Genomic DNA, 10116 nt, shown 5'->3' with positions numbered 1-10116 from the left:
AAGGTGGAAGAGTGTTACTCCCTTTCAGAGTTCCCTGAAGCTAGAGCACCTACATTTACCCAAAGGGATATTACTCCCAGGACTTTGTTCCTGGAATAAGAGATGTAAAGAAGAGGGGACAGTAAAGCATTCATTTCAGTTATGGCTCCGGCAACAGCAGAGTCCAGTGTCAAGAGGCAGTGATCTCAGGAATGGCAGTCATGGTGACCAGTGACAGGACCAGTAAGGCCAAGACTGCCAGTGGATGCTTCCAGGGTCTACCAGTGCCACCTCTAGCTACCCAGTCTCCTATTGATTTTTTTCTCTATTCTGAGCTTAGTTCTTTAGACTTCCTGAGGATTCTGGGGGCTATGCAAATATCATTCAATACATCACTTTTCTGCTTAAATTAATCAACATCAGTTTCTATTGATTGCAAGAAAACGTATCCTGTCTAGTATATCCAACATGCTTTCATATCTCATGCCTTTACAATTTTTTTCCCACTTGTGAGATTCCTTATTTTCATTCATTCACTTATTTGTCTTTCAGGTGCTACATCCTCTGGTTCCAAACAAATGTAGACTCCCATTGCAAAGAGGGTCTGTCTTTATAACTGCAGAGCTCATCTTGCACTCTTATCACATGTTAATATGTTTTCTCCTCTGGTAGTAAACTTCTTGAGGTCTGTGTATCTAGCACAGAGCCTGGAGTAGTATAAGAGGTCAAAAATATTTGTTGAATAAGTGAATGAATGGCTTTAATTCATTGACATTGCTCATGTTTAGTGGCAAATGTCTAGATATTTTCTTTTACTACATGAATCATAACTATCAGTAATCAAAACTGATCATCCTTCAGGGCCAAGTTACCCAACAATTTCAAAATTTATAATTTACAACATTTAGAAAGTTTGCAAGTGTTTCCCTTAGGTCATATTTTTGTTTATATCCTCATCCATTATAGACATTAGCTTAATATATTCATATATTTCCATGGTAGCTGTGTTTATTAATCAAAACATCAAGTTCAGAGGGGCTTCCCTGGTGGCACACTGGTTGAGAGTCTGCCTGCCAATGCAGGGGACACAGGTTCGAGCCCTGGTCTGGAAGGATCCCACATGCCATGGAGCAACTGGACCCGTGAGCCACAACTACTGAGCCTGCACATCTGGAGCCTGTGCTCCACAACAAGAGAGGCCGCGACAGTGAGAGGCCCGCGCACTGTGATGAAGAGTGGCCCCCGCTCGTCCCAACTAGAGAAAGCCCTCACACAGAAACGAAGACCCAACACAGCAAAAAATAAATAAATAAATAAAATTTAAAAAAAACCAAAACATCAAGTTCAGAACAATTATGTCACAGTGCAGAAACAATGTCCTTGTAGGATGTCCTGTGCATTATAATTTATCCTTATTATGATAGTTTATACATTGTATCCATTCTGGTAGCTCCTTTAACAACTAAAAATAGAGGAATCTGAAGTGGCTTTTTCCTTTTCAGTGAGCTTTTATAATCTCAGGGCAGAGAAAATAGCCTGTTCCATGGGACATTTTTGGACAGGCTCTGTGCAGTTAGATGATCCTTCTCTGTCCCCTCTTACCCTTACAATGTCTTAATGCCTTATATAGCCATTGGCAGCCAACTGTGGTGGTTCTGAAACCTCTCCAGAGCTGCAGCTTCCTTTCCACTTTCACAAATCTGATTTCTCGAACCTCTCTGACACCCTGTGCAGGTGGCTTCCTAGAGTACAAAGCAGGTCCCTGTGCCAATACATTTGAGCATGCTTTGCTAGCTACTCTAGAATAGAGCTTAAGCCTCTGAGCATTGGCACTCCTAAGCCAGAGAGTTAAGAGGAACTGAGAGCCTTTTAAAACTATAACCCAGGAGAGAATTCTAGGGGGCACATGCCTTAAGGGGCTTCACTGACCAAGAGTTTATTAAACATTTACTATGGGCCCAAAACTTTGCTTCTGCTCCCAAAATTGACCCCTATTATGCCTGAATGAATTCATTACTCTCTTTTCACTCACCTATGTAAATGGAGGAAAAAATCCTTTTTGTTTCTGGTTTCTCTAGGAAAAGCAGATACATCTATATTGTCTGGACAGAATGAGGGTTCATACTGGGGTTCATTCTCAGCATCTTCTACTTCTGGAATCTACCTTCAAACCAACTGACTTTGAAAGTCTGATTGGGAGTTTGTCAGTCATAGAGAGACTCAAGAGTATTAAAAAACAGAGAAAAGAAAAAATAAACTGTTAGTCTTGGCAGGACTCTGAGTACAAATTTTGTAATTTTATAAAGTCAGAAATTCTTCCAACATTATACTTTGTTGAATTGCTATGGAGCCACACATGGAGAATTATATTCACAATACAAGTCATTTGTGTTTAATGTTTTAGTTATTGTGTCTCAACATATCGTGAAGGGTAGAGTTACAGAAAAAATAGAGTTGACTACTTTCAATTGAGTTCCCTAGAACATATCTCCATAATAAAAATTTTTATAACTGAATAATAAGAATTTGCATTCTTGTCTTTTCCATTGCTTTAGCACCCTCATTGTGGATCGACTCAGGGCCTGACTCACCTTTCGTACCCAGCATTTAGTCAAGTGCCTGACTTCTAGGAGTCATTCATTAAATAGTTTATGAAAACATAAATAAAAACTTCTTAAGACACAAAAGAGGTAAAAGAGACAACTCTTTCCCTTGAGTCTGAAGAGAGAAGAATCACAAACATGGCACAGCTGGGGAGCTATGGTAAGGCAAGCACTGATGCCCAAGGTGGTACCCTGTCAATTTTGACCATGAGGACTGAAGGCATTTCAGATGAGGAAAAGAACCATTTGGGGGTTAAATTGGCCTGGGCAGAGTTTCACAGTGCAGAGAATTGAGGCAGACCTTATGGGAAAGGATTTGAATTGACAAAAAGAATAAGAGCATTCAGGTAATGATGAAAACTAAAGGTTATGGAAATGGAATTGTATAGAAGATATTAATGATCATATTATAAGTCTGTTGGATATAGTAGTGAGAGAAAGGAACTTTCTTTTGCTTGAAATCTCCTTGATTTCTCCTCTTTTAAAAATATATGTTCCACCTGTTCTTCAAGGTCATGTTCATGACTCACTTCCCTTCCCTAGCTGACCCAGGCTTAATCTTGCTCCCTTCTAAGAACTTCTTCCTTTACATATTTTTTTTCCTGTACCATTTAGCACCCAAAGTGTAGCACACTGAGGTAGTGGAAAAAGGGCCCAAAAACCTGACATTCCAGTATTAGTTGAAAAAATCAGGCAGAGCCTCCAAATATTACCATTTTCTGGGGATGTGAGGTCTTTGTAGCCTTCTCTCGCTACACAGCATATTCATTTAAAGACTTCTCTCTAGTTTCTCAAGTCAGACTGCCTTGCTTTGAATTCAACTCTACAACCTTCTGTTTGCCTGTAGCTAGTTGCTTAACTTTATTTTACTCTACACACAAAATAAGTCTATAAGAGTACCTCCTCCTTGTTGTGAGGTTTAAAAGCTTGCAAAAATTAAAAGAGTTAATCCATGAAGAATTTAGCACACTTACTCCAAGAAGAAAAGCAGAAAGAAGTGAATTTCTTCTGCTCATCCAGTGTGCTAAAACCCCGCCCCAAGAATCTTGACTACCACTAACAGCCACTTGAGCCTTTAGTGTAACCATAACTGCCATACTATAGGCTGACTTCCCTCACCTTGGTCTTTCAGTTTCCAAGCTGCTTTCTAGATAGGTTTCAATAAGAAATGTTCAACTTTTTTCACGGGTACTGGTGGTCAGGGGAAACAAGCTTAACATGTATATTCAATCCCAGGTTTTAGTTCTCCCATGTCTAAAAAGCTGGAATGTGTCCCATAAGTATGAAAGTTGTGTTGCTCTATCTTTAAGGTCCTTTGAATTAATGAATCCCAAATTAATGAGGTTGAGAAGTTAAGACTTAATTTAATAGATAGCAAAGAAAAAACTATAAATTCTTAATGGGTGAGTGAACAAGGGGTGATGCTTTAAGAAAACTGAGCAAGCGTTGGCTATAAGATGTATTGTATTTGAGGAAAGAAAAGATGTTTTATATTCTGATAAGATTAGGATGTGTTGTTTTTTTAAAACACTTGGAAAATACAATGTCACCCAAATGTCAAGGTCTAATTAATAGAGTTCTATTCTCAGAAACATATTTAGAAAGAAAGAAAGGAAGGAAAGAAGGGGCCCAAGAGGTGCTTGGCTTTTTAATGAAAAACCTACACTGATATAACCCCCTGAATAGAAGTAAACTGAAGTGCTGGTTTCCCACTTAAGCACATTTCAAGTAACAAGCTGGCTTCTAGAATCCACACTAGTATTTTGAAATCTGTAGGGGGAGACTGGAAATCATTGTTTCAATAGTATCTCGCTTTAAGAGGGGCAAACAGACTGAAACCTTTGAACCAGTAGGTTTTATCCTCAGTAACCTGTCGCTGAACTACCCAGTGGGTGATGTGTATTTTGGAAACTAAAGCCAAAATTAGCTGATTTTGGTAGATCATATAATAATTAAGCAGCTATCCAAAATTAGTACAAGGAAGTTCCATTTTCCTCAACCAAAGATGGGAAAACATAAAAATGAAGTTAGGCAATCTAAAAAGTTCTGGAATATAATAAAGCCATTTTCCCCAAAACCTAACATATTTTTTAAAACTGAATTCACCACTTGAAAAAACGTACATCTTTAACTCCTGGAACTTTCCTAATCATTTCTCAATTCAATTTTTATTTAATCGATCAAAGAATTCAGGTTTTATTATATTTTAGCCATAAATTTTACTTAATTTGTGTTTTTTTTGTTTTTTTGGTTTTTTTTTTTTTTTCTGCGTTATGCGGGCCTCTCACTGTTGTGGCCTCTCCCGTTGCGGAGCACAGGCTCCAGACGCGCAGGCTCAGCGGCCATGGCTCACGGTCCCAGCCGCTCCGCGGCATGTGGGATCTTCCCGGACCGGGGCACGAACCCGTGTCCCCTGCATCGGCAGGCGGACTCTCAACCACTGCGCCACCAGGGAAGCCCACTTAATTTGTTTTTTAACAGCTTTATTGAGATACAATTCACAAACCATTTAATCACCTATTTAAAATATACAAATCAATGGCTTTTTGTATATTCAGAGTCGTTTATCTGTCACCACAATCAGTTTTAGAACATTTTCATTATCCCCAAAAGAAACTCCACATACATTAGCAGAAACTTATTTTCCCCTCATTCCCCTAGCCAGCCCTAGGCAACCACTGATCTTTCGTATGTGGTCTTTGTGACTACAAGTTTTGTTATGAACATATCCAAGAATAGAATATATGCTACATTATTGCAGTTCTGCTTTAATAATTATAGTGAATTAAATGAGGAAATGTAGCTCTCTTTCTTTCTAAGTAAAGATTGTATGAGAAGACAGTATTAGAAAAAGAGAAAGAATGATAGATTTTCATAAAGAAGAAGGAAGAAACCTGATGTATAAGAAGGAAAGAACAGGATGGGCTGGTACTTCCAGCTTCTTACTGGAGAGGCACACTACTGATTCCTAACCCAGCTTTAAGAGAGGACAAAGGTCAGATATAAATTCCTATGGTTCTGTAAAATGAACTGACATACAAATGCTGCAAATGTGTATCAGAGCCATCATTCTGAGATGGGTCAAACATAGACAAAAACTACCGAAGAGTCACACGTACAGTAAGTAAAATAAGAATTGACCCCATCATTTCCCTCCTAAATTGCTGTTTTTACTGATACCCATATGTCCACTGTCGTGACTCCAAGTTCAGACACTGTCTTTCTTCACAGTCTCAAATGTTTTTTTTTTCAACATTTGTCACACCACACTGTCACAAAAGAAAATTTGTTTTTTCTTGTGATGAGATCCACTCTCCCAGCAACTCTCAAGCATGCAGAAGTTTGTACCTTTTGACCCCCTTCACCCAAATGCTTTAATGACAGTGAATATTTGAAAGTCTCTTGAGTGTAATGCTTAATCTGCTTCTTTGTACTCACCTGGCATATCTATAATCTCTCCATTGATGTACTCATCCTCATTCATGATTCTTTATAGATCTGTTGAGGTTTGCAGTTTTATCTTTTCACCTCACATGCTGGCAATGCCTCTCTTTAAAAGAGTTGACCCTGTTCATGCCTCTTTAAATGACGTTGACCATCTCTCACTTAATTTCTCACCTTTCCTGATTTTACTATTCATCACCTCATGTATAAAGGGAAAATCCAACATGTTGATATCATCCAAAACTCCTTTATATCAAGGCACCAGATAGCACAGTGGAGCTTCGTGGCTTTCCTTTTCTTGTATATATTTCTGTTAAGACAAAAATATGATGTTAGAAAAACAGTATTTTTATCTGTTGTTGCAATATTCTAAATTGAATATGTTATAAAGTAGTAGTAAGCAATAGGGTGCGCTAATGACTTCCTCTGTTCTTTCCTCCAACTATTGTACAACTGTTAATTTTCAATTATTACAAAAGCACTTCTTCTGAGGGAAAGTCCCATGGAAGCAAAGAAAGTATCTAAAAGAAAAATTCAAGGTGACGTCTTATTTCTTCTAGGTGACAAACTCATTGCAAGGTTTTGTGCTTTATCTGTCTCAGAATTCAAATTCAAAAGTAAGATTATTGGAGGAGACCTATAAGTTGGAAGAAGAGTAAGATGTGGAGATAACCTTCCTCCCCACAAATACATCAGAAATACATCTACAGGTGGAACAACTCCTACAGAGCACCTACTGAATGCTGGCAGAAGACCTCAGACTTCCCCAAAGTCAAGAAACTCCCCACGTACCTGGGTAGGGAAAAAGAAAAAAGAAAAAACAGAGACAAAATAATAGGGATGGGACCTGATCCTCTGGGAGGGAGCTGTGAAGGAGGACAAGTTTCCACATACTAGGAAGCCCCTTCACTGGCAGAGACCGGGGGTGGCGGGTGGAAAGCTTTGGAGCCACGGAAGAGAGTGGGGTAACAGGGGTGCAGATGGCAAAGCAGAGAGATTCCACACAGCGGATTGGGGCCCAGCAGCACTCACCAGCCCGAGAAGCTTGTCTGCTCACCCTCCGGGGCAGGTGGTGGCTGGGATCTGAGGCTCGGGCTTCGGAGGTCGGATCCCAAGGAGAGGACTGGGGTTGGCTGCACCCAGTGAACACAGCCTGAAGGGGGTTAGTGCACCACAGCTAGCCAGGAGGGAGTCCAGGAAAAAGTATGGAACTGCCTAAAGGCAAGAGACCATTGTTTCAGGGTGCGTGAGGAAAGGGGATTCAGAGTGCCACCTAAACGAGCTCCAGAGACGGGTGCGAGCCGTGGCTATCAGCGTGGACCCCAGAGACGGGCATGAGATGCTAAGACTGCTGCTGCAGCCACCAAGAAGCCTGTGTGCAAGCCCAGGTCATTATCCACACCTCCCCTCCTGGGACCCTGTTCAGCCTGCCACTGCCAGGGTCCTGCGATCCAGGAACAACTTCCCTGGGAGAACACATGGCATGCCTCAGGCTGTTGGAACATCACGCCTACATCTGTCTTACAGGCTGGTCCCCTGCATTCTGTACCCCTCCCTCCCCATGGCCTGAATGAGCCAGAACCCCCTAATCAGCTACTACTTTAACCTCATCCTGTCTGAGTGAAGAACAGATGCCCTCAGGCAACCTACATGCAGAGGCGGGGCCAAATCCAAAGCTCAACCCCAGGAACTGTGAGAAGAAACAAAAGAAAGGGAAATTTCTCCCAGCAGCCTGAGGAGCAGCGGATTAAATCTCCACGATCAATTTGATGAACCGTGCATCTGTGGAATACCTGAATAGACAATGAATCATTTTGGGAGCAACTGTAGAATTAGGGTTTGCTTTCTGCATCTAATTTCTTACTGGTTTTATGTTTATCTTACTTTAGTATTTAGAGTTTATTTTCATTGGTAGATTTGTTTATTGATTTGGTTGCTCTCTTCCTCCTTCTCTAAAAAAAAAAAAATATATATATATATATATTTTATCCTTTTTCTCTTTTTGTGAGTGTGTATGTGTATGCTTCTTTGTGTGATTTTGTCTGTATAGCTTTGTTTTTTACCATTTGAACTGGGTTCTGTCTGTCCGTTTTATTTTATTTTTTTCTTTCAGTATAGTTCTTAGCACTTGCTATCATTGGTGGATTTGTTTTATGGTTGCTCTCCTCTTTCTTTCGTTCTTTTTCCTTTTTCTTTTCTTCTTTTATTTATTACTTTTAATTTTTTTCATTTTTAATAATTATTTTTTTATTTTAATAACTTTATATTATTTATTTATTTATTTATTTATTCTTACTTTTTTGCTCCCTTTACTTCTTTTTTTTTTTTTTTTTTTTTTTTTTGCGGTACGCAGGCCTCTCACTGCTGTGACCTCTCCCGTTGTGGAGCACAGGCTTCGGACGCACAGGCTCAGCGGCCATGGCTCACGGGCCCAGCCGCTCCGCGGCATGTGGGATCCTCCCGGACCGGGGCACGAACCCGTGTCTCCTGCATCGGCAGGCGGACTCTCAACCACTGCGCCACCAGGGAAGCCCGCTCCCTTTACTTCTGAGCATTGTGGCTGACAGTGTCTTGGTGTTCCATCCAGGTGTCAGGCATGTGCCTCTGAGGTGGAGAGCCGAGTTCAGGACATTGGTCCACCAGAGACCTCACGGCTCCATGTTATATCAAATGGCGAAAGCTCTCCCAGAGATCTCCATCTCAATGCTAAGACCCAGTTCCACTCAACAACCAGCAAGCTACAATTCTGGAAACCCTAAGCCAAACAACTATCAAGACAGGAACACAGCCCCACCCATTAACACAGAGGCTGCCTAAAATCAAAATAAGGTCACAAACATGCCAAAACACATGACCAGACATGGTCCTGCCCACCAAAAGACAGGATCCAGCCTCATCCACCAGAACACAGGCACCAGTCCCCTATACCAGGAAGCCTACAAAACCCACTGAACCAACCTTAGGCACTGGGGGCAAACACCCAAAACAATGGGAACTACGAACCTGTAGCCTGTGAAAAGGAAACCCCAACCACAGTAAATTAAGCAAAATGAGAAGACAGAAACACACAGCAGATGAAGGAGCATGGTAAATACCCACCAGACCTAACAAAAGAAGAGGAAACAGGCAGTTTACCTGAAAAAGAACTCAGAGTAATGATAGTAAAGGAGACCCCAGGGCTTCCCTGGTGGCACAGTGGTTGAGAGTGTGCCTGCCAATGCAGGGGACACGGGTTTGTGCCCTGGTCTGGGAAGATCCCACATGCCGCAGAGCGGCTGGACCCATGAGCCATAGCCACTGAGCCTGTGCTTTCGGAGCCTGTGCTCTGCAGCAGGAGAGGCCACAACAGTGCGAGGCCCACGTACCACAAAAAAAAAAAAAGACCCCAAATCTTGGAAATAGAATGGAGAAAATACAAGAAACATTTAAGAAGGACTTAGAAGAACTAAAGAGAAAACATCAGTGATGAGCAACACAATAAATGAAGTTAAAAATTCTCTGGAAGGAATCAATAGCAGAATAACTGATTTAGAAAAACGGACACATAACCTGGAAGATAAAATAGTGGAAATAAGTACTGCAGAGCAGAATAAAGACAAACAAATGAAAAGAATTGAGGACAGTATTAGAGACCTCTGGGACAATATTAAGCACAACAATATTCAAATTATAGGGGTCCCAGAAGAAGAAGAGAAAAAGAAAGGGACTGAGAAAATATTTGAAGAGATTATAGTTGAAAACTTCACTAATATGGGAAAGGAAATAGTCAATCAAGTCCAGAAAGCACAAAGAGACCCATACAGGATAAACCCAAGGAGAAACATGTCAGGGCACATATTAATCAAAGTATCGAAAATTAAATACAAAGAAAAAATATTAAAAGCAGCAAGGGAAAAGCAACAAATAGCAGACAAGGGAATCCCCATAAGGTTAACAGATGATCTTTCAGCAGAAACTCTGCAAGCCAGAAGGGAGTGGAGAGACATATTTAAAGAGATGAAAGGGAAAAACCTACAACCAAGATTACCCTACCCAGCAAGGATCTCATTCAGATTCAACAAATTAAAATCTTCACAGACAAGCAAAAGCT

This window comes from Tursiops truncatus, chromosome 17 (assembly GCF_011762595.2).
Source record: "Tursiops truncatus isolate mTurTru1 chromosome 17, mTurTru1.mat.Y, whole genome shotgun sequence".
NCBI classification, from domain to species: domain Eukaryota; kingdom Metazoa; phylum Chordata; class Mammalia; order Artiodactyla; family Delphinidae; genus Tursiops; species Tursiops truncatus.
Note: the sequence above shows the minus strand (reverse complement) of the source record.